The sequence below is a fragment of the Hyperolius riggenbachi genome, chromosome 8 (genome assembly GCF_040937935.1).
Source record: "Hyperolius riggenbachi isolate aHypRig1 chromosome 8, aHypRig1.pri, whole genome shotgun sequence".
In the NCBI taxonomy this organism is placed as follows: Eukaryota; Metazoa; Chordata; class Amphibia; order Anura; family Hyperoliidae; genus Hyperolius; species Hyperolius riggenbachi.
Window position 1 is genome coordinate 96283212 of NC_090653.1, and position 19819 is coordinate 96303030.

Here is a 19819-nt window from a genome sequence, read left to right on the forward strand (position 1 = left end):
TTTGAGAGAAGGTATTTGCTGAGTTTTCCAGAAGACTGGAATTAGTGCCCTAGCAGCTGGGGTTAGGTGTGAGATAATGGATTTACAATAAACACTTGAGGAATTATCCTAGCCATGTAGGAGGAATACCTCCGGGCAAAAAGTAATACTCATTCCTGAAATTTTAACTATTGTAGAGTGAATGTTTTGCTAGTAACTAGAGATCGATCGTAAGACAAGTCCACATCAGAAGAATGAAACTCCAATCTGGTGCATCACGTATACAACACTAGTGATTTGGAACATGATGGAAAATTTTTTGAGACAGTCAGGTGTCCTATTGTCACGCTGGTGTGTGACAAGGTAACCTACAGATATATAAAAGTACAAAGGTGTCATCTGCTTCAATCAGAACTTGTGCACAAGTTAGATATACCAAGGTGCAGAGTCACCAGGCAATCTCGTAGTCAATAAACAGGCAGAGTCGTAACGTAATCAGATGTCAGTCGTATTGTAAGGATCAGACAAAACGTAATTAGAGTCAGGCCGGGTCGAGCACGGGTATCAGATGGCTGGAGGTACAGAATCATTAGGCAAGAGCGGAGTTAAAAGGCAAGCAAAAGTCGGTAACGGAAATCAGATGACTGAGGTACAGAATCGTCAGGCAAGAACACACTCAAAAGGCAGGCAAAAGTCAGTACACAGATAAATATACAATAGATATGATTTCCTAGTAAATTACAATTTACAGCTATCAATGAACAACTATCAATGACTGACTAACTGGAGTACATATGAGTACCACCATATATGATGTAGCTCAGGAAGCTAGCTAGGGCCAAGAACCAGTGAACTGATTAGTATCAAGGCCAGCAAGCAAATGTCTCGCCTGGCCTACTATACCTAAGAAGAGGGAATTAGCCCAGCCCACAGGAGGGCGGTGTATCTTCAGACATGCCTCCTCAACCTTTAAGGGCTGATCTGGCTCGCGCACGCGTGATGCGACCTTCGGGTCGCGTGCGAACCAGAAGATACTGCAGGAGGGATGCCGGGGATGCCGCCCGACGCGGAAGATCCTGCCGAGGACTCCAGTGCAGAAGTCCCACCGCTCACCCGGACCACGGCGAAGACGCCGCGGGACCTGCTGCTGGAAGGTAAGGATGTTACATTACCCCCCCTCCCTGAGGAGTGGTCTCTGAACACTCATTACTGGGTCTATCAGGAAATTTCAGATGGATATCACGAAACTATAAATCAGCATGGACTTGACGGACTGGAACCCAACATCTCTTCTCAGGACCATATCCCTTCCAAATACTGTAGAGAGCCACAAACCTTCCTAGAGTCTAAAAAATGTTTTACTTCATATTCTATTTCTCCATCAACCTCAACTGGAGGATGTGGAGTGGAAGGTAAAATAGTGTTAGCAGCTGGTTTCAACAGAGACACATGGAAGGACCTAACCCCTTTAATAGATTGAGGAAGTGCCACTCTGTAAACAACATCATTGATTTTTTCCTGAATGGGATAGGGACCAATAAACCTAGGACCCAGTTAGGCAGACGCCTGACGTATAGGAATATTGCGGGTAGACACCCATACCATATACCCTGGGGAGAAAAGAGACATTTCGTTCAGACCTGTCCTGTAAAGAGGCTTCCGGAAAACTCCAGCACCTACGTGAAGAAAGGGGACTTTACTTGGGTGGTCTGTCTGCTCCCCTTAAAAGTAAAAAATTACAGGTACCTGCTACCATAACATGGAACGATAGGTCTCTACATTGTCAGGCTTTTGTAGATTACGTTGCTGCAGGTAACTTTATAGATTCCGTTTTAGCCAATGAACTTGGTATTTCAGTTAGACCATTGCAGAACAGGATGTTTGTCACTGCCATTGATGATTCTCCCTTACAGGCCAAAAAACCTGTTGCTATTACTCCGGAAGTCTCACTACAGATAGGTGCTATGCATTTTGAACTAATTCAGTTTTTTATCCTAAGAATGCCCTCCGTTCCCTTGGTTCTGGGGTTGCCATGGCTACAGCTCCACAACCCTGGGATTGATTGGGATTCTGGACAGCTATCCTCATGGTCTTCTCACTGTCAAGAGAGTTGTGTCAAGGGGCTCTCACTATCCAGTCTTGAGTTAAAGTGTAATGAGGTTCCATCACTTTACATTGCTTTTTCTGATGTATTTTCCGCCAAACCTGCAGACAAATTACCCCCACACAGGCCGTATGACTGTCCGATAGAATTATTGCCTGGTACGATGCCTACCAGGGGTCATTTATACAATTTAACTGGTCCCGAGAAACTGGCCATGAAAGAGTATATTAAAGAAAATTTGGAAAAGGGTTTTATCAGACCCTCTACATCTCCAGTAGAGGCAGGGTTCTTTTTTGTGGAAAAGAAAGACGGGGGTCTTCGTCCCTGTATTGACTATCGGGGCCTTGATAATGTCACGCTGGTGTGTGACAAGGTAACGTACAGATATATAAAAGTACAAAGGTGTAATCTGGTTCAATCAGAACTTGTGCACAAGTTAGATATACCAAGGGGCAGAATCACCAGGCAATCTCGTAGTCAATAAACAGGCAGAGTCGTAACGTAATCAGATGTCAGTCGTATTGTAAGGATCAGACAAAACGTAATCAGAGTCAGGCCGGGTCGAGCACGGGTATCAGATGGCTGGAGGTACAGAATCATTAGGCAAGAGCGGAGTTAAAAGGCAGGCAAAAGTCGGTAACTGAAATCAGATTACTGAGGTACAGAATTGTCAGGCAAGAGCGGAGTCAAAAGACAAGCAAAAGTCGGTACACAGATAAATATACAATAGATATGATTTCCTAGTAAATTACAATTTACAGCTATCAATGAACAACTACCAACGACTGACTAACTGGAGTACATATATATGGCGAGTACCACCATATATGATGTAGCTCAAGAAGCTAGCTAGGGCTAAGAACCAGCGAACTGATTAGTATCAAGGCCGGCGAGCAAATGTCTCGCCTGGCCTAATATACCTAAGAAGAGGGAATGAGCCCAGCCCACAGGAGGACGGTCTATCTTTAGACACGCCTCCTCAACCTGTAAGAGCCGCTCTGGCTCGCGCACATGCCGCCCGACGCGGCTCTGGCCCGCTCTGGGATGCCGCCCGACGCGGAAGATCCTGCCAAGGACTCCGGCGCAGAAGTCCCGCCGCTCGCCCGGACCACGCCGGAGACACCGCGGGATCTGCCGCTGGAAGGTAAGGATGTTACACCTATCCCAAAAAGTCTGGAATTTGAAATGTTGTTCTTGAACATCTGCACTGCACGAGGGTTTATGTGTATTAGTTCCTTCATGATCTGTAAACTGTTACAAGACTTTCAATTAATCTGAACAAGTTTTCTATAATAAAAAGTTTTCTATAATGTCCATCTAATCTCACTGAGCTGGAGCACTTTTGCAAAGAAGAATGGGCAAGGATTTCAGTCTCTAGATGTGCAAAGCTGGTAGAGACATACCCTAAAAGACTGCAGCAAAAGGTGGTTCTACAAAGTATTGACTCAGGGGGCCGAATAATTACACACACCCCACTTTGCAGTTATTTATTTGTAAAAAAATGTTTGTAATCATGTATGTTTTTCGATCCACTTCTTACATGTACACCACTTTGTATTGGTCTTTCACGTGGAATTCCAATAAAATTGATGCATGTTTGTGGCAGTAATGTGACAAAATGTGGAAAACTTCAAGGGGGCCGAATACTTTTGCAACCCACTGTAAATCAATAATAATAATAGTACTGGTTTAGAAATAATATAGCAGAGAGTTGTATTTTTTTATTTTTAGGGGTAGAAAGAACTGCTTTAGCAGAGGGCCTATGTATCAGGTAAATTATTAATATATCAGGTGACTTATTATCATTAGTTGTTAGATGTATGGGGCCACATACTGTAAAATGTATACTTTTTTTTTTTTAGAAGGAACTGCAATATATGACTATTACAATTTCCTACCACATTAGATACAAAATGTTTATGTTTTTGGAACATAAATTGTGTAACAGTTATAACAGACATTAAAACTATAACAGAATGAAAGTAGTTACTAGTGCTAAAATACGCACAGCGTACACAAGTGAGAATTCCAACAAAAGGAATTTGGCTACAGATTTACAGTTTACACAGAAGGAAAATGATTGCTTACACTAAGCTCCATTCTTAAAATTGTGAAACAGAAAAGCAGGAACAGTCTTGTGCAGGCTGCAAGGGTGTTCTATATTCCTCTAAGATACAAGCCACACAATCCCTGCAGCTATATGTAATTATCAAATGATACCCGTCTCATGCATGCATCTAGCACCTGTAGATACAAGTTTTTCAAAGTTATACAGTGTCTCCCAAAAGTCACAGGGCAGAATCCAAACATCACAACCCCCAACACACCTCCAGGACATCCACTGACTTGCCTAAAGTGAACCGAATTACTCCTAAAATTGACTTTTTTTTAGATATTCCATAGTTTTATTCTACATTCAAACATTGTCAAAGTAGATTGAATGTTTTATTGTTTCTGCTCAATGGTAGCCTATTAGGTGTCTCAGAGTTAAAGTACATGAACTATAGACTTTTTTCTATCTCTCCCAGGCCCTCAGAAGTTGTATTCTGCCAGGAAAAGTTTTGTGGCTGTAATGTGCTTATTTGTGAGGTTTAATATATTCCCGACAAGGTACCGACAAGACAAAAGCTGTAATTTTGCTGACTCTTTCAGGCAGCAAAATAAGCAAATAAAAACAGCCTGGTTACTTATATGTTTTGCACTGTACATACACATGTTTCTCTCATCAGGTCACATGTAGCCTCAGGTACACTTTAAGAAACTTGGGGTAAAGGTGCTGGACTGGCCAAGCATCTCTCCAGACCTAACCCCTCTTGAGCGTCTGTGCGGCATCCTCAAACAGACAGTCGAGGAGCGCAAGGTCTCTAACATCCACCAGCTTCATCATAGAGGGAGTGGTAGATGATTCCAGTGGCAGACTGTGACACTCTAGTGAGCTCCATACCCAAGAGAGTAAAGGCAGTGCTGGAAAATAATAGTGGCACACAAAATATTGACTCTTTGGGCACAAGTTTGACATTCTTCACTTCAGGTGTATTCATTTTTGTTTCTAGCGGTTTAGACATTAAAGCGGTATAAAACCCTGACATAATATTCAATAAAAACATGTTTTCCTACTTTTTATATGCCATACGGTTATCATATTTGCTTTTGTGCATAAGTATCATTCATTTAGAAATTACAAGTTTACAAGGAAAAAAGGTGTAGGGGTTTGTCTCTTTGTTAAGAATTCTCGTACAGCTGTCCTCAACGATGAGATGGAGGAAGATTGCGAAGATGTGGAGTCCGTTTGGGTAAATATTCATGGTGGAAATAAAAGTTGCCAATTGCTTATTGGGGTATGCTACAGGCCATCTCTTATTAATGAAGCTGCAGAACTGCGATTACTACAGCAGATTGAAAAAGCTTGTAGCTGTTTAAGTACAGCGCTCAACACCAGCCTTGGTAAGTCTCAAATTCCCACAACACACTTCCTTGGCATAAGTTACATGAACAAGAGTCCAGAGTCCACTCTGAAGTCTGCAATCTCAGGTCTCCAATAAAGATAATAGGTATCACGCTCACCAGATTTGATGGCTGACTAGTTACGATCAGCATAGATAGCATATGATAGATGACATCTCACTTTCCTTTAGCCTTCTCCTTGTATGTTCCTCAGAATAGAAAACAGCAGTTCATAGCATAATACTGTTTCAAAAGCGGGTACAACACACCTTCACCCATGCAGATGATCACCCATGTGATATATAGCATATACACCTCAACCCCGGTGCATAAAATTGTTAAGGCTGCGGGCTCACCAGATCTGAATGCTGATCAAATGACAAACCAGCTCTCTGCACATAAACATTCAAGTCCTCTCCTCTGGCAGAATCTTCTCCCCTAATAGACTCAAGGACAAAGTCTCTATAGTGTAATACCGTTTATTAAAATCCGTAAAAACAAAGTAGTGCACTCACATTTTCTGAATAAAATCATGCGCATGTAATCATAACACCGCCGGACGTCCTCTATGCTGCCTGTCTTGCGTCTCCACTCCGTGCTGCGAGGCCACGCCCTACCGGTTTCGTCATATGACTCATCAGGGGCTCCTGTTTTCTATTCTGAGGAACATACAAGGAGAAGGCTAAAGGAAAGTGAGATGTCATCTATCATATGCTATCTATGCTGATCGTAACTAGTCAGCCATCAAATCTGGTGAGCGTGATACCTATTATCTGTATTGGAGACCTGAGATTGCAGACTTCAGAGTGGACTCTGGACTCTTGTTCATGTAACTTATGCCAAGGAAGTGTGTTGTGGGAATTTGAGACTTACCAAGGCTGGTGTTGAGCGCTGTACTTAAACAGCTACATACTTTGCAGAGTGTCAATACGCACCCAATTGTATAGCGATCCACCTAAATGTATTGTACTGTGAACTTTTGATCCACTTAGTTGCATTTCATTGTGAAACTTTATTAATTGTGTTGAGGAGCGCACATACCACCTGATCTCCAGATTGAAAAAGCTGCAAGTAAAAATGAGGTCATAATTATGGGCGACTTCAACTTTCCAGACATTGACTGGAGTATTGAGGCTACCCATTCTGGTAAAAGCAGCAGATTTCTGGCAGCACTACAGGACAATTACTTGACTCAAATGGTAACGGAACCAACTAGGGGGTTACTGGATCTGATCATTTCTAATAGACCAGATAATGTATCAAATGTGCAGGTTCAAGAACATTTGGGAAATAGTGATCACAACATGATAACGTTTGATCTGGTGACTGATAGGCCACGGGGCAGCGGGACCACTAAAACTATGAATTTTGGAAAAGCAAAGTTCAATCAAATTAGGCAGGCACTAAGTTTGGTAAACTGGGATAATGTACTACAAGGGGAAGACACTGAAGGGAATTGGCAAGCTTTTAAACTTATACTCAATCAATATTGTAGTATGTATAGCCCATATGGAAACAAAATATCTAGGAATAAAAAAAGGCCTCTATGGATGAATAGAAAGGTTAAAGATAAAATGAAGAGGAAAAAGAATGCCTATAAGGTCTTAAAACAGGAGGGGACCGAGGCTGCACTAAGCAATTATAAGGAGTGCAATAAAAATTGTAAAAAAGAAATTAGGCAGGCAAAGATTGAAGCTGAAAAACAAATCGCTAAGGATATCAAATCTAACCCAAAAAAGTTTTACAAGTACATTAACTCTAAAAAAAGAAAGGTTGACTGTATAGGACTCCTAAAGGATGAGGGTGGGAACTCAATGGTGGATGACCAAGGTAAGGCAGAGTTATTAAATGCTTTCTTTGCTTCTGTCTTCACAAAAGAAACAGCACTGTTGCAAACTACAGAGGCAGAAGAGTCTCAATCTTCTAACTGTAATATTAAATACTTAACGCAGGAAGAAGTGAAGGCAAGACTAAATAAATTAAAAATAGACAAGGCACCTGGCCCAGATGGCATGCATCCTCGGGTCCTAAGGGAATTAAGTTCAGTTATAGATAAACCCCTTTATCTTATCTTTTGTGACTCTCTTGCAACTGGCAGAGTCCCAGTGGATTGGCGTACAGCCCACGTTTTCCCATTATTTAAGAAGGGCAAAAAATCTGATCCAGGAAATTATAGACCTGTAAGCTTAACATCAGTTGTATGCAAACTATTTGAGGGGTTACTAAGAGCTATTATACATGACTTCATAGTAGAAAATAATCTTATTTCTCAGCATCAACATGGGTTTACTAAAGACAGGTCCTGTTTGACTAACATGCTCAGCTTTTATGAGGTAGTGAATGCTAATATGGATATTGGGAATGCTGTAGATGTGATATACTTGGACTTTGCAAAGGCCTTCGTTCCCCACAAAAGTCTGGTGCAAAAGTTGAGGATGCAAGGACTGGGGAAGAGTCTGTGTTCATGGATAGGGAACTGGCTAATGAACAGAAAACAAAGAGTTGTGGTCAATGGATCGTACTCAAAATGGGAGACTGTTAGCAGTGGGGTCCCACAGGGGTCTGTTCTGGGTCCAGTGCTCTTCAATTTATTTATTAGTGACCTAGTAGATGCAGTAGTGAGCAATGTTGCTATTTTTGCAGATGATACAAAATTGTGCAGAATCATCAACTCTCAGGAAGATAGTGTCATATTGCAACAGGATCTGGATAGGATGGCTATATGGGCACATACATGTCAGATTAAATTCAATGTTGACAAATGTAAAGTCATGCATTTTGGACGTACTAATGGTCTAGCACCATACAAAATAAATGGGATGCAGTTGGGGACATCAAACTTGGAGAAGGACTTAGGAGTACTCATTGACAACAAGTTAAATAATCGTACTCAATGCCAAGCAGCTGCAGCTAAAGCTAACAAAATTTTGGGATGCATTAAAAGGGAAATAAAAACTCGAGATGCTAGCATAATATTGCCCCTGTTTATCTCTCTAGTAAGGCCACATCTGGAATATGGAATTCAGTTCTGGGCACCACATTACAAAAAAAGATATTGCAGTGTTAGAGCAGGTGCAGAGACGAGCAACAAAATTGATACGTGGGATGGAAGGTCTCACTTATCAAGAAAGGTTAGATAAACTGGGTTTATTTAGTCTAGAGAAAAGACACCTTAGAGGGGATCTAATTAACATGTATAAATACATCAGAGGGCAATATAATAGCTTGGCGGATGAGCTTTTTGTCCCTAGGCCTTCTCAAAGGACTAGAGGACATGATCTGCGCATGGAGGAAAAACGTTTTAGCCATTTATTTAGGAAAGGGTTCTTTACAGTAAGAGTGATTAAGATGTGAAATGCATTGCCACAGGAAGTCGTTATGGCAAACTCTTTACCTGCATTTAAAGGGGGCTTAGATGCTTTCCTTGCGTTGAAAGACATCCATGGCTACAATTATTAGGTAATGCCTAATGATGTTGATCCAGGGATTTTATCTGATTGCCATCTGGAGTCGGGAAGGAATTTTTCCCTTTAGGGGCTAATTGGACCATGCCTTGTACAGGTTTTTCCACCTTCCTCAGGATCAACAGGGATATGTGAGGGAGCAGGCTGGTGTTGTACTTTATACTGGTTGAACTCGATGGACGTATGTCTTTTTTCAACCAAAATAACTATGTAACTATGTAAAAAGTACACTTTTTTGCTCTGAGAGCTGACTTTGCATTTTATTCATGTTTTTTTTATCTTGAAATATAAGCAGAAATGTTTTCTTACTGTCTGTCTGTGTTCAGGAGAGTCTGCAGTGTCAGAGAAGTGTTTGTTTACATTCCTCACTTGATACAATTAAACACAAGATAACATTATCTCCAGTTCGGATGCATTCAGCTTTCCCGGCATTGAGCTTTTCTGTCCTGTGTTTAACCCTTTGAATGCTGTTCTAGTAAAAAAAAATGCTGGTAGTATATAATATGCTGTAAATAATGTTTTAGAGCAAAGAAGAATTGCAGGGTTTCATTCCGCTTTAATGCCCGTGTGTTGAGTTATTTACACCATTATACAAGCTGTACACCGACTCCTTTACACTTTATGAAAGTGCCATATATTCAGTGTTGTCCCATCAAAAGATAGAATAATTATTTTACAAAAATTGAGAGATGTACTCACTTTGGTGAGATATAATGCGTATATGTGAGTATCATATGTTCTTTCCAATGCTAATTCTAAAATTAATTATAAAGAGTTTGTTGCTCAGCTTGTTTAAATATCCACTAATAGCAATTTAATTTAGGGAAAAAACAAAAACAAATTTCCAAAACAGTTTTGTAAAGGCATAAAGGGAACAATTAAAGATTCTCATATAATATTTAAACATCACCTCCACAGTGTACAATGAAATCTGATACTCTGTGCCTACATAAGAGAATTGCAGTGTGAACTAACTGTTTAAGACACTTTATTCTAAAATGTCCCCACTGAGTGTTTCCCCTCCGGCTCTTATTTGTAAATTGCTATTCTCCATTATTATTTCCTGTGCATATCAGTACATTAGGGGATAGCAATGAGTTCAATTGTACTTGTCCCTCCCCTGGGACAAATATCAACATCCTGGCAAAATCCCTCTACACCTCGCAGAGACGTAGATATTCGTCCCTTGCCACCACACACTCCTGCTTGTTCCCAAGCCTGCTTCTGTGCTCATTTACCCTGACAGTCGATAGAGGGGAGATCAATGAATGGGAATGCAGTCAATGATTGCCAGCATCAATGAGATGCCGTGGACATTCACAAGAACCAAAACTAACACGTCCACACATTACTTCCTGTTTGCGTACTAATAGTATGCACGGGAAACTAATGATTGAGGACATCTTGTGGCCAAATAGTAAAATTACTCCTACATACATTTATTTTAATAAAAAGACCTACACATCATTTACAATTGACTCCTTACCTCCCACACTCTCCCATAGTTACATAGTTAAATTTTTGCATTAAAAAGTTTAAAAATTACAATAAAAAAAACATAGTTACCTTAGGGACTTAACATTTTTAATGTGTATGTCAAGGGAGTATATTACTGTTGTTTTTAAATTATGGACTTGTAAATAGTGATGGACGCAAAACTGAAAAAATGCACCTTAACCACTTGAGGACTACAGTCTTTCTAACCCTTAAGGACCAGGCACTTTTTTTCCACTCAGACCACTGCAGCTTTCACGGTTTATTGCTCGCTCATACAACCTACCACCTAAATGAATTTTGGCTCCTTTTCTTGTCACTAATAAAGCTTTCTTTTGGTGCTATTTGATTGCTCCTGCGATTTTTACTTTTTATTATATTCATCAAAAAAGACATGAATTTTGGCAAAAAAATGATTTTTTTTAACTTTCTGTGCTGACAATTTTCAAATAAAGTAAAATTTCTGTATACATGCAGCGCGAAAAATGTGGACAAACATGTTTTTGATAAAAAAAAACCCATTCAGTGTATATTTATTGGTTTGGGTAAAAGTTATAGCGTTTACAAACTATGGTGCAAAAAGTGAATTTTCCCATTTTCAAGCACCTCTGACTTTTCTGACCCCCTGTCATGTTTCATGAGGGGCTAGAATTCCAGGATAGTATAAATACCCCCCAAATGACCCCATTTTGGAAAGAAGACATCCCAAAGTATTCACTGAGAGGCATAGTGAGTTCATAGAAGATATTATTTTTTGTCACAAGTAAGCGGAAAATGACACTTTGTGACAAAAAAAAGAAAAAAAAAAAGAATCCATTTCTTCTAACTTGCGACAAAAAAAAATGAAATCTGCCACGGACTCACCATGCCCCTCTCTGAATACCTTGAAGTGTCTACTTTCCAAAATGGGGTCATTTGTGGGGTGTGTTTACTGTCCTCGCATTTTGGGGGGTGCTAATTTGTAAGCACCCCTGTAAAGCCTAAAAGTGCTCATTGGACTTTGGGCCCCTTAGCGCAGTTAGGCTGCAAAAAAGTGCCACACATGTGGTATTGCCGTACTCAAGAGAAGTAGTAGAATGTGTTTTGGGGTGTATTTTTACACATACCCATGCTGGGTGGGAGAAATCTCTCTGTAAATGACAATTTTTTCATTTTTTTTACACACAATTGTCCATTTACAGAGTTATTTCTCCCACCCAGCATGGGTATGTGTAAAAATACACCCCAAAACACATTGTACTACTTCTCCCGAGTACGGCGATACCACATGTGTGGCACTTTTTTGCACCCTAACTGCGCTAAAGGGCCCAAAGTCCAATGAGTACCTTTAGGATTTCACAAGTCATTTTGCGGAATTTGATTTCCAGACTACTCCTCACGGTTTAGGGCCCCTAAAATGCCAGGGCAGTATAGGAACCCCACAAATGACCCCATTTTAGAAAGAAGACACCCCAAGGTATTCCGTTAGGAGTATGGTGAGTTCATAGAAGATTTTATTTTTTGTCAAAAGTTAGCGGAAAATTGATTTTTATTGTTTTTTAGGGCCCCTAAAATGCCAGGGCAGTATAGTAACCCCACAAATGACCCCATTTTAGAAAGAAGACACCCCAAGGTATTCCGTTTGGAGTATGGTGAGTTCATAGAAGATTTTATTTTTTGTCACAAGTTAGTGGAAAATGACACTTTGTGAAAAAAACAATAAAAATCAATTTTCCGCTAACTTTTGACAAAAAATAAAATCTTCTATGAACTCACCATACTCCTAACGGAATACCTTTGGGTGTCTTCTTTCTAGAATGGGGTCATTTGTGGGGTTACTATACTGCCCTGGCATTTTAGGGGCCCTAAACCGTGAGGAGTAGTCTTGAAACCAAATGTCGCAAAATGACCTGTGAAATCCTAAAGGTACTCATTGGACTTTGGGCCCCTTAGCGTACTTAGGGTGTAAAAAAGTGCCACAAATGTGGTACCGCCGTACTAAGGAGAAGTAGTATAATGTGTTTTGGGGTGTATTTTTACACATACCCATGCTAAGTGGGAGAAATATCTCTGTAAATGACAATTGTTTGATTTGTTTTACACACAATTGACCATTTACATAGAAATTTCTCCCACCCAGCATGGGTATGTGTAAAAATACACCCAAAAACACATTATACTACTTTTCCTGAGTACGGCGGTACCACATGTGTGACACTTTTTTGCAGCCTAGGTGCGCTAAGGGGCCCAACGTCCTATTCACGGGTCATTTTGAGGCATTTGTTTTCTAGACTACTCCTCGCGGTTTAGGGCCCCTAAAATGCCAGGGCAGTATAGGAACCCCACAAGTGACCCCATTTTAGAAAGAAGACACCCCAAGGTATTCCGTTAGGTGTATGGCGAGTTCATAGAAGATTTTATTTTTTGTCACAAGTTAGCGGAAAATAACACTTTGTGAAAAAAAACCAATAAAAAATCAATTTCCGCTAACTTTTGACAAAAAATAAAATCTTCTATGAACTCGTCATACACCTAACAGAATACCTTGGGGTGTCTTTTTTTCTAAAATGGGGTCACTTGTGGGGTTCCTATACCGCCCTGGCATTTTACGGGCCCAAAACCGTGAGTAGTCTGGAAACCAAATGTCTCAAAATGACTGTTCAGGGGTATAAGCATCTGCAAATTTTGATGACAGGTGGTCTATGAGGGGGCGAATTTTGTGGAACCGGTCATAAGCAGGGTGGCCTTTTAGATGACAGGTTGTATTGGGCCTGATCTGATGGATAGGAGTGCTAGGGGGGTGACAGGAGGTGATTGATGGGTGTCTCAGGGGGTGGTTAGAGGGGAAAATAGATGCAATCAATGCACTGGGGAGGTGATCGGAAGGGGGTCTGAGGGGGATCTGAGGGTTTGGCCGAGTGATCAGGAGCCCACACGGGGCAAATTAGGGCCTGATCTGATGGGTAGGTGTGCTAGGGGGTGACAGGAGGTGATTGATGGGTGTCTCAAGGTGTGATTAGAGGGGGGAATAGATGCAAGCAATGCACTGGCGAGGTGATCAGGGCTGGGGTCTGAGGGCATTCTGAGGGTGTGGGCGGGTGATTGAGTGCCCTAGGGGCAGATAGGGGTCTAATCTGATAGGTAGCAGTGACAGGGGGTGATTGATGGGTAATTAGTGGGTGTTTAGGGTAGAGAACAGATGTGAACACTGCACTTGGGAGGTGATCGGACGTCGGATCTGCGGGCGATCTATTGGTGTGGGTGGGTGTTCAGTTTGCCCGCAAGGGGCAGGTTAGGGTCTGATTGATGGGTGGCAGTGACAGGGGGTGATTGATGGGTGGCAGTGACAGGAGGTGATTGATGGGTGATTGACAGGTGATTGACAGGTGATCAGTGGGTTATTACAGGGAAGGACAGATGTAAATAATGCCCTGGCGAATTGATAAGGGGGGGTCTGAGGGCAATCTGAGCGTGTAGGCGGGTGATTGGGTGCCCGCAAGGGGCAGATTAGGGTCTGATCTGATGGGTAACAGTGACAGGTGGTGATAGGGGGTGATTGATGGGTGATTGATGGGTAATTAGTGAGTGTTTAGAGGAGAGAATAGATGGAAACACTGCGCTTGGGTGGTGATCTGATGTCGGATCTGCGGGCGATCTATTGGTGTGGGTGGGTGATCAGTTTGCCCGCAAGGGGCAGGTTAGGGGCTGATTGTTGGGTGGCAGTGACAGGGGGTGATTGATGGGTGATAGGTGATTGGCAGGTGATTGACAGGTGGGGGGGGGTCTGTGGGCAATCTGAGCGTGTGGGCGGGTGATTGGGTGCCCGCAAGGGGCAGCTTAGGGTCTGATCTGATAGGTAACAGTGACAGGTGGTGATAGGGGGTGATTGATGGGTGATTGATGGGTAATTAGTGGGTGTTTAGAGAAGATAACAGATGTAAACAATACATTTGGGAGGTAATCTGACGGCGGGTTTGCGGGCGATCTAATGGTGTGGGTGGGAGATCAGATTGCCCGCAAGGGGCAGGTTAGGGGCTGATTGATGGGTGGCAGTGACAGGGGGTGACAGGGGGTGATTGATGAGTGATAGGTGATTGGCAGGTGATTGACAGGTGATCAGTGGGTTATTACAGGGAAGAACAGATGTAATTAATGCACTGGCGAATTGATAAGGGGGGGTCAGAGGGCAATCTGAGCGTGTTGGCGGGTGATTGGGTGCCCGCAAGGGGCAGATTAGGGTCTGATCTGATAGGTAAAAGTGACAGGTGGTGATAGGGGGTGATTGATGGGTGATTGATGGGTAATTAGTGGGTGTTTAGAGGAGAGAATAGATGTAAACAATGGATTTGGGAGGTGATCTGATGTCGGATCTGCGGGCGATCTATTGGTGTGGGTGGGTGATCAGATTGCCCGCAAGGGGCAGGTTAGGGGCTGATTGTTGGGTGGCAGTGACAGGGGGTGATTGATGGGTGATTGATGGGTGATTGACGGGTGATTGACGGGTGATTGACAGGTTATCAGGGAAGATAGATGCATACAGTACACAGGGGGGGGGGGGGTCTGGGGGGGGGTCTGGGGAGAATCTGAGGGGGTGGGGGGGTGATCAGGAGGGGGCAGGGGGCAGGGGGGGATATAAAAAAAAAAATAGCGTTGACAGATAGTGACAGGGAGTGATTGATGGGTTATTAGGGGGGTGATTGGGTGCAAACAGGGGTCTGGGGGGTGGGCAGGGGGGGGTCTGAGGGGTGCTGTGGGCGATCAGTGGGCGGGGGGGGCAGATCAGTGTGTTTGGGTGCAGACTAGGGTGGCTGCAGCCTGCCCTGGTGGTCCCTCGGACACTGGGACCACCAGGGCAGGAGGCAGCCTGTATAATACACTTTGTATACATTACAAAGTGTATTATACACTTTGTATGCGGCGATCGCGGGGTTAACATCCCGCCGGCGCTTCCGTACGGCCGGCGGGATGTTACGGCGGGTGGGCGGAGCCAGTTGCCGGGGGAAGCGCGCGTCATCAATGACGCGATCGCTCCCCCGGCATGCCTAAAGGACGCGCCGCCTGAAGGCGTATTGCGGTCCTTTAGGCGTCCACTTTGCCGCCGCCCATGGGCTGTGGGCGGTCGGCAAGTGGTTAATTTCCAAATAAAATATTAATGCCATACATTGTGATAGGGGCATAATTTAAACAGCGTAATAACTGGAAAAAATGAGAAAATAAAATATGTGGGATTTAGTTATGTTAGTATGTATTATTTTAAAACTATAATGGCTGAAAACTTAGAAACAATTATTTTTTTCCATTTTCTTAGAAATATGGTTGGGACAGCACCCATGTATAGGAGATAATGTGCCCAGGCAATCGGTCTTCCACACCACTGGAGCCGTCAAGTATAGGAACACAGGTTTAGCAGGCACCAATGCTGTAAGTTATAGCTTCTTTATTGGTCACATCAGACAAGGCAGAGAGTACAACGACAGACCGCTGTTTCGAGCATCTGAGCTCTTTATAAAGTTGTTGAAAACTGCATAAAAACTACATACAAGTCATGTGCTTATATAGGTCTAAAAACCAATCAGAGTGCAGCACTGGTATCATCCAATCGCCAGACAAGATGTCATCAGAGGACCTGATAGAGAACTTCATTGTATCAGAATGTATTTATGTATTTATACTATTCTCCTCCATTTTTCCTATGTAGCAGTTGAACACCGCTAGATTTATGTTCTGTGACTATGGCCAACAGTTACCATGACGACTTAGCGAGTATACTTCTTTGGTGGGCGTGGTTCCCATTGTTTTGGATAGCAAGGGACGCGCCCACCTAACACGCATGGACGTCCGCAATAGACGTTGCATGTTTGTTTACATGCGTCTAGCGGGCGTTTCCTCTTTCTTCCGCCTACATCATGACGCTTGATGCGCACTTAGGTACGCATGCGTCATGACTACGCGTCATGGTCTTGCGGCCATTTGAGTGGTCGGCGGTCGTGTAGGAGGGTGGAGCTTGGTGTATCCGCCCTGTCTTTGTGGTTGGCCTTTTGTGGGAGGCCCCCGCGATGGTATCCGATGCTGATTGGCTGAATCTATTTTTATACATTTTCTCCCTGATGGCCATAGCGAATCTGGCGGTGAGTCAAGTATATGTTATGGTGCAGTTAGCGCTTTACTGTGTGTAAATTCTGGAGAAAGTATTTAAGCTATACAGAGCCTAACGAGGATTTTTCTGATAAAGGGGGAGGTTTTTCTGATACAATGAAGTTCTCTATCAGGTCCTCTAATGACTTCTTGTCTGGCGATTGGATGATACCAGTGCTGCACTCTGATTGGTTTTTGATCTATATAAGCACATGACTTGTATGTAGTTTTTATGCAGTTTTGAACAACTTGATAAAGAGCTCAGATGCTCGAAACAGCGGTCTGTCGTTGTACTCTCTGCCTTGTCTGATGTGACCAATAAAGAAGCTATAACTTACAGCATTGGTGCCTGCTAAACCTGTGTTCCTTTCCATTTTCTTATCATTATTACTATAAAAATGCAGTGAGAATAAAATCATTCTTAGCAAAAAAGTACCCCCCAAAGAAAGCCTAATTGGTGACGAAAAAAAAAACATGTTTAGATCACTTCAGTGTGATAAGTACTGATAAAGTTATTGGGGAATGAATGGACGCAGTACTGAAATGTGAAAATTGCTCTGGTGTTTAAGGGGAAAAATACCTTGGAGGTGAAGTGGTTAAATAAAAGACATGGTGTGTGTATATTTTAAAACAGGGGTAAAATTCATAATGTTTTCGATTAATTAATTTCTAAATTCTGGCTGCCTTGAATCACAGGTGCTATTTTCCTTCTTGGCAGCAGAGTTCAAGATTCGGTGTTACTTTTAAGGCCATCGCTTCTTTAGATGATGTGGGGGCAGAAGTGATGCAGCCCACTTAGCAAGGGGTGTGATTCTGACAAAATAGGCTCACTTTAGCCACGCCTTCTTGCTGACTAACAGCCTTGCTGTCAGTCTTTAGTAGAGAAGCAGGGTAACAGTTGCCCAGAATGTAAGTTTATACTTCTTGCTGTGCTAACAAACATAAGCACATTCTCTAACTATTGGGGACTACTAGAGCGCTTTCAGTGGTGATTTTGCACTTCTGCAATTTGCTGGTGAAAGCGAATGGCAAAGGTCCCTGCGCCTGCGCGAGTGGCTCTCAGAGTCGCGCTGACATCATCCGGTACTGCCCACATGACGTCAGTGTGACTCAGTGAGCCGCACGCTGATGCACAGGGGAGCGCAGGAAGATGCCGACCTGGCGAAGTCGGCATCTGCACCGGAGGGGACCGGGAGCCACCGGAGCAGCGGCGAGGACACAGAACGGCTGCCAGGGGCTGAAGGAAGCCCGAGCTAACTGGATTTTTTATTTTTAGGTTGCTTGGACCTTCACTTTAAAGAAGGATTTCAGCGAAAAGGGAAAACAATTGAATCCATATATTGCAAAGTAAGATGATAAAAATTAGAAGAGAAATTGTGATAAAACACGGAAAAGCCGCCGCGTGTACTGGCGGCTGATTCCGCGTCCATCGCGGCGGTTTGCACGCAGCAGTGTGCGTCTGGTGTGGCTGGGCCTGTTAGTTCACACAGGCTGAGGAATAGGCACGCGAGCGCTGAGAGGCAGAACCTTTATGACAAACAAGGAGGGATCAGCTGACCAGGTTGGTCAGCTGACCTCAAAGCAAGTGGATATTGGTTGATCGCTGATGGGTGGTGCCGGAGAGCGCCGCAATATATATAGTCACTGCTGGTCAGTCTCAAGTTGTCTGCCGTTGCGATCACTACGTTGAAGCACTCAGACCTTAGTCAGATCCTACAGTGTGTTAGAACCAGGAGGACCTGGGAATTCACACTGAGCCAGATTACTTCTGTGTATTATTCTGTTATACTTCAGACTAGTTCCAGGGTGTTGAGACTACGGACCTCACACCCAAGATTAGGGACTTTGTGTTATCATTCTGTTATACTTCAGACTAGTTCCAGGGTGTCGAGACCACGGACCTCACACCCAAGATTAGGGACTTTGTGTTATCATTCTGTTATACTTCAGACTAGATCCAGGGTGTCGAGACCACGGACCTCACACCCAAGATTAGGGACTTTCTGTTATCATTCTGTTATACTTCAGACTAGTTCCAGGGTGTCGAGACCACGTACCTCACACCCAAGATTAGGGACTTTGTGTTATCATTCTGTTATACTTCAGACTAGTTCCAAGGTGTCGAGACCACGGACCTCACACCCAAGATTAGGGACTCTGTGTTATCACTCTATTATACTCCAGACTAGTTCCAGGGTGTAGAGTCCAAGGACCTCACACCCAGGACTAGGCATTGTTGATATCTGTTATGACCTATTGCATCCCTGACTATCCCTCTGCTTTCTGATTCGGTACCTTCGCATATCTGATTATCTGTTGCCAAACCCTGCCTTCCTTTGGATACTGAATCAGCCTTCTGTCTATGTACCTTGTCTGTCTGTGTGTTGCCGACCTGGCTTGCCCAACCTAGAGAGCTATCTCTCTCCTTAGAGATAGTCTCCAGACCTGCTAGTGACATCCACCTTTCAGGTGTCACTCACTCACAGGTTCTTCCTACCTTCAGCCTGGGACTCCACCCCTTTGGAGGCCTCAGGCTGTTGGACGGTTTTTGTACTTCCCAAAAAGCGGTATCGCCCGTACCGTCAGAGACCACCTGCTCCTCGGGTGGTCTTACTCAAAGTCATTACTGTTGCACCAAACACTCACATTATAAAGGTGTCCAGAGGTTAGTTATACTTAGATTATCGGTGATTCTGCAGATCATCAATAATCAGGTATAATCTGTATTCTTGGTGATACTGCAGATCACCAATAATCAGATTCTCTCTGTGTGCTGACACCGATCGTTACAGAAATAAAGAAATTTGCCATGTAATTTTTTTTTTATATTGTTTGATCGACAATCAGTCTGCACGTAATCATCTTCACTACTGGCAGACATGAAAAAAAAAACAGACAGCCCCAACTGCCATTATCTATAACCACACCGCCCTAACAATGTGATTGGCTAAAAGTTTTTTTTTATAGATATACAGTGCATATGCACAGATGGAGATACTGGTTGCTTGACAGTTGACAGCTGTTATTTTCCACAATGCAGCAAGGCTCACAGATAGGAAACTGTCAGGACCTAGGTACTGACATCACACTGTGGGAGGGGTTTCACCCCAATGTCAGCCATACAGACCCGCTGATGATCACTCCAGAAAAGGTAAACATTTCTCATGAGAAAGGGGGTATTCAGCTACTGGTTGTGATGAAATACAATTCTCAGTTACAG